Source organism: Hippoglossus hippoglossus, chromosome 14 (assembly GCF_009819705.1).
Source record: "Hippoglossus hippoglossus isolate fHipHip1 chromosome 14, fHipHip1.pri, whole genome shotgun sequence".
NCBI lineage: Eukaryota > Metazoa > Chordata > Actinopteri > Pleuronectiformes > Pleuronectidae > Hippoglossus > Hippoglossus hippoglossus.
The window spans coordinates 14685837-14692281 of NC_047164.1; the positions used below are offsets into that span (position 1 = coordinate 14685837).

The window sequence follows — 6445 nt, forward strand, 5'->3', positions numbered from 1 at the left end:
CAAACGAAGATAGATTGAAACTGTCGAAACTAACCTTGCTGCTTTGACAGCTGGGGTGATAAAGAAAGGGAGCACTTGAGCACTTGTCTGTCTGTGTCTGTGTGTGTGTGTGTGTGTGTGTGTGTGGGTGTGTGTGTCTGTTCATGTTTGCGTATGTATGTGAGGAGGCGGTGGTGTTGGGTGAAAGAGGTGTGTTTTTTTCCACCCTGAGGGGCCTCAGGCTGGGGTAGGGCGAGGCGGAGCTTTGGGGAGGCGCAGCATGGGGCAGGCTGTTTCAGCTGAACTCAGTGCACTGTAACAGCACTCTGGGCGGGAGGTCACAGAGTACAGCATTCCTCCAGAGTGCTGTCTGTTTACACGACTGCTGTTGGGCCGGGGGGGAGGTGGCAGCTTCACATAACAACATCATCAGATAACACTTATTGCTTGCATTTATGTTCATCATCCACCACGGAGATAAGGAGCCTTTATTCATTGTTTGAAATACTGAAAACTGTTACCTGACTGTACGTACTGTAAATCCTGGCTCAATGGCTTCAGGGTTGACCTTATACCAAAGAAACCGCATTCTTGTCTCTGCATAAGACCACTCAACACATTCTTTTATCCCAGTGATTCAGGCGGAGTGATATACTGTAAGCTTACCTCCGTTTTCCTTTGTGTTTTACATGCACAGAGATACTTGTGATATGACTGTATGAACTTGGAGCATAGCAGAGAGCACCTGTAATCCACTCTAAACAGTTAGTATGCCTCCACTACAACCTTGTCAATGTGTCACTGGAAGACAACAATGTTATTGCAAAAAAATCAAATCTAACTATCCCTTTAAAGAAATTCTAGTGTTTTATATGTGTAGAGATGCTTTGAAAAAATACCACATCATAAAAAATTGTTTTAGAGTAGAGCTGAGAGGATCTGAGATGGTTCGGACTAAAAAAGGAGCAGTTCAGCCTCCTCTAAACTGTCCAGTCTTATCAGGTTATTTATGTAGGAATAGTTTGGACTTGGCTGAGATGCTGCTGGCCTCTCTGCTGGGCTAATCTGGGCTGAACTTTGACTGTACCTCCTCTGTGCGGCTGCTTTCACATCCCAGAGCCTAGAAGCCAGCTGGTCAGCTCCAGGGGAGCACAACAGAGATGGGGAGTGACACCCAAGCCCTAGAGAGACAGTGCTCCGACTGTACTGTGGACCGGGGAGGGAGGGCAGGGCTGTCAAAGGCTCCATTGTTTGACAGGCCAGCATGGTTTCACGTGCAGCGCATGATTCTCGCTGCGGGTCTGAACTCTAGCCCAATCCGACCTAAACTGTCCGGGAGGATGTCGCTGTGGCCTCCCTGGGTAAGTTAAAGTGTAACCGTGTCCGTGTTTTCTCAGGAAAGTGTGTTTATCTAGAGGACCAACACGGAGGCCCTTTTGTTTAACTAAGTAGCGAGGCTCGCCCTAAAAGTAAAGCTCTCTGAAACACACAGGAACCAGGTGGCCCTTCTCTGTCCAATTTACTGCTATTTAGGTAAAGGGCGCGCAAGCATGCGTGTGTGCGTGTGTGTGCGCGTGTGTGTGTGTGTGTGCTCGACTGTTTGTTTACGTGTGTGTGTGTGTGTGTGTGTGTGTGTGTGTGTGTGTGTGTGTGTGTGTGTGTGTGTGTAGGGGGGGGAGCCAAAATGCAGAAACACAGACAACTTCATTTTAAACGAATATGTACGATGTACCCTTAAACCTGAGATATTTGATCCAGCTCAATGCAAACAGCGCACAATGAACGTGCACACAGATTCATACAGAGCGGCACGTATCTTCAGTGGAGGGTGAAACAGCTGCAGCCAATTAAATGGAAATAGTCCGAGGTAAATGATCAGGTACAAAGCAGCACTGTTACAGGGATGTCCTGTTATTTTTCAACCTGTGTCTTAGTTCTCGTAATTGTGGCCATTCTGACTGTGGGTCATGCACCACCATTATAGAGATTTGGCAAACATGGCTCTGACTAAACATCTTATAACCAAATTAACCATGTTGGACGATAGTAAGTGACTTCAATTTCATGGCCAGGCATATTTATAAACAGACAAGGAGCTTCATTAGAGGAAAGACGATCGAGGGATCCAGAGGGAGAAGCCAGAGGAGATAACTGGGCTAAACTGTGCTACAGTGATTATCCTGATGTTTGAGAAGTGTGATGGTTACAATTATCCAGCAGAAATCAGATTCCCATCTTTCATTTAATTCCAGTAATTCTATTCTTTGTTTTTGTTCTTCTCCAAAAATATGTAAAAATATGTACGACTTACCGGGAAACTGCGCCTCAAAAATAAAAGGCTATGTCGCTATCAACCTCCACTGCCATGTTTAAATTACTAGAGCACAACCGATTTTTGGAGCTGATGCCGTTATCAGTAAGTAAGAAATTACTAATACCAATATATCCGCTGATGTATATATTGCAAAAATGTCATTGATTCCTCAGATGTCGTTATCAAAAAATTAAAAGAAAGCAAATACAACCAACTATATCGTACTTGGCTTAAGAAAATAAAAATAAATGCACATCTTTTTCTGCATTCTGTAAAATAAAATAAATATCAGCAATTGGTGATACCTATACATATGTGAAATGCTCATATCAACCAACTGATAAATCAGTCAGCTTCTAAAAAATAAAGCAGAGGTGTGGACAGACTGGTGCGTGGAAAGGTTTCAAGCAAGCAAGCGAGAGTAACAGTAATAGAAATACTACCGTTGTAGAAATAATGCTTTCACTAATTGTAAGTGTGTAGTTTTACAGTGTTGAACAATGTTACTGTGTTCTTTCTTAAGCTGCTTTCAGATATGCACTGAACTCCACAGTTCCTCCATATTTTCTCCAGAGGAGGTGAATGTGTGAATCTGCGGACTTTCCCTGCCTGACTTAATGTCCTTAGAAATCCAGGAGAAGTCGATGTGTGAACACAGCAGGGGATCCACTGCTGGATTCACCGCGAGCGATGGGGGGGAGGTGATGACGCTTCTAACACGCGCAAGATGCAAAAATGAAAAAAATTAAAAGACAACAAATTTCTCCGGTTGAAAAAGTGGTGACACACACACGTAGAACAAACAGACGAAGATGTCAAGAGAGTTTGTGACAATAAGAACCGACACCGGTGTCTGTTTGTTGTCAAGAAAATCATGTGATCTCTGCAGAGGAGCTAATACGTCGCTTCCTGCCTCTGCCTGCTGCACCCAGCTGCTCCACTTGTCGCCTGAATAATGTGAAGGATTTGTTGCTGTTGTGAACGCGTCTGTGCAAAATACCTCCTGCTGTGTTGTGCATGTGTGAAAAGCAAACTGCGGATGAACTCCGTAGCCAATTCTTCAAATTTTACCCGAAGGTCATGTCTGAAAACGGCTTATAAATCATTCTCCACAGCCTCTGTGTCATCCTGCAAGGCTAAACTTGCAGGATGACATGCTCTGAACCCTGAATATACCAGGGAAGGTGGAGACTTTACGTTATGTGAATGAAACCCAAGATGTTGGGTCCCAGGAAAGTTATTAAAATGACAGCTTAATAATAATGAACACTCAGTTCTATGAATTCTTAACGTACATCATCTGAAAGCTAAAGAAATGTACTGGTGATATGTGTCAGTGTTATAAGGTGTTTTTCACTTTGAAGGGGTTGTGGTCACGAATACTCGCAAATGTTTAGCTCATTTTTAACTTTAGCATGATACAACAGAAGCTGATGGGAATGTTAGAGATTTTGCAGGAATGCAGTAATGGACATGGTGACATTTTGAGCTGATGATGGAACTAAGTGAAAGGTAAGAAGATAACCTATGGTATTAGAAGTTATCCTGTAGGGGGCACACATGTTCATGTTCATTTAAATATTTGTCAAGATATTTCACAAAAAAACAAACAAATCCCATTGTCATGGTGGCACTAGAGGAAAAGTCACAGAAGTCATTGGTATTCATCCTCTGGGGATCTTGACTGTTGGTACAAAATGTCATGCTAATCCATCCGTTAGATGTTGAGAGTCTGGACGACCACATTGGTATCACAATATTACTAGAACTGTTGAAAACCCACATGCAGAAGTTTCTTCCATTAGCTTAAGTCAGTAGGCTTTGCCTTTCAATACAACTGCTAAGAATTTCTAAAACGAAAAACCACGTCATTGGCTTGTTATAATCCCAAGCGCAAGTTTGTTTACTTAGTTCCTCCATGCCTCTGCCAGCATGTGAGTGGGAGAGGACGTCAGCATAGAGGAACAGGAGCATGTCTGATATTCCCCTTAAGTGCTTTTCTGAAAACCTATTAATAATAGATTCAAATCAAACTTTGACATGATTTTTGACTGAGATCATTTCAGGTAGACATTGAAGAACAGTATTTAGCAATTTAGCAGCACTGAGTTTGGAGTCTACATGTCACAGGGTACAGCAGGACAACTTAGAAGAGTAATCTGAAATATCGTCTTTGAGGTATAGAACATAAAATATACATTTTCCAGTTGATAGTTGTGGAACCTCGCCCTGAGGCAGAAACTGTAGAATCCATTGGGGCTGTCTCTGGGACTTTAACTCCACCAAAATGTTTTTTTACAACTTTCAATGTGTGAATTACATTATTTAGAATCTCCATTTTGAACAGATTATATAAAATCAACACCTAATTCCATTTTGATCCATAGTCTCCATTCCAACTGTGTGCGACTCTTTTTTCTCCTTTCTTGTAATTTATTTTTGAAATCCTTGTCCAGGTTTAATAATATTACCAACAGTAATACAATATCTGAATTTTCCACAATTCTGTAATTGCAAAGGTATTATGACAACTAAATAAAATAGAAGGCAGCTAGTTGACCGCATTCCTCCACCCAGGCTACCGCCCTATCTCGCCATATTAAAGAAAGAAGAGACCCCTCTTTGGCCATACCCAACACCTTCACAGTCAGTTCAGTAGATTTTGAGTAATCCTGCTCAAAGACGAACATAGATTAAAATAACACTGTACTGCATTTCTATACAGCCCTAAAGTGACTTCTACATCCTTATGATGAAGGTAGGGTGTTGGCCGCTGAACTAAATGCCTCTTGGAAACATAACAAACAAAGAGCAATGACAAGGTCCACTTCAAGAAAGACCCTTGCTGTTTCACAAATAGCCCTTTTAGAGCAACTTGTGAGCCTGAAGTCGACCTGGGTTTCATGCAGGTCTGACATTTCCAGCTTTCATGTGCACGAGTGAAGAGGGGTTAGAATAATATCTGCAGGGCTGGGGTGTCCTGATGGCAGAGAGGATAAGTTGCATATAATATAACTGCAACGTCGCGGTTTGAATTCCATGCAAAACCGCATTGAACTTCTTGATCATTGTGCTACTGATTTTTTGGTTTTAGCAGTGACTTCAGACTGAAGTCTCCGCTGACGCAGCCAACCATGAATTAATTTGATGAGGCCTAATGCAGGTTGAAAACTTTTCCAGTAAACATGCATCACACGTGTGTTCCTGTGATGTTCAGATATCATGTTCAGGCTGACACACAACTGTTCCCTTCGTCCATTTTACTCAAATTCTTCCTCATACGAGCATCGACTATATACGCAAATAGGAATGAAAAATTGGAAGGCGAATCGGGCAACAGCCATGGGAGCTATCCGAGGATAGAAGATACTTAGGAAATGTGCACTTCAGCCTTTTTTGCACACTCATGCCTTTTCTCTGACCCAAGGGTCTGCATTTCCACTCATGATGCTGATTCAGCCCACGATGCAGAGGCTTAGGTTGAGAGATGAATAGCCGGATAGAAAGAAGAATGTTGGGCAGTAAAAGAGAAAAGACCAGAGGAAAAAAACTAATTTCATTACTTGGAGCACTGAAATCTGAAGTTCAGGGCAAGAAGATCAACTCCCAAGGACAGTGATGCATTACGGAGATTATACAATAGAAAATAATACACAGCTCCAGAGTGCGACCCAAAATCTGTGCAGTGAGACAAAAAAATGTCCTTGGTCACACTGGTTGTGTCTCTGTATTTTAGCGAGTTGTGTTGCTTCCTCATCTCCTCTTCACAGTTTACAATCACACACACAGGCCCCACCCCACTCACTCACACACTGACACACGGACAGTGAAGCAGAAATTAGATGCGATGAATGAGGCAAAAACTGTTGAACAGTGGCGACAAAAAGTGTGAATACAGGGTTTTCGATATGGAGCGCTCACGCTAAATGATCAGCGCTGCTGCTTCAGGATCAGAGCAGAGGCAGCAGTTGGTTTGTTCTGTGTCAGTGTCCTCCCTCCAAACTCCTGCTGACCTGCGCTCACTTTATACTTTGAACAATAAACACCAACACTAATCACAAGTTATCAGGACCTGAACAGTACTGAAGTTTACTTTGTGTTTGTTTGATTCGCTCCAGAGTTTATGAGACACATGTTTAAACACAAAGAAAA

The 6445-nt window shown here is 42.4% G+C and overlaps 1 long non-coding RNA gene across 1 annotated transcript; it reads left to right on the top strand.

Annotated features, from left to right (window-relative positions):
* The first annotated feature begins 237 nt into the window (after positions 1-237).
* LOC117773876 lies at positions 238-3655 on the top strand. Its single transcript, XR_004615988.1, has 3 exons — positions 238-506; positions 1097-1340; positions 3371-3655. It is a non-coding gene; the product is annotated as an uncharacterized LOC117773876 (long non-coding RNA).
* The last annotated feature ends 2790 nt before the right edge of the window (positions 3656-6445 follow it).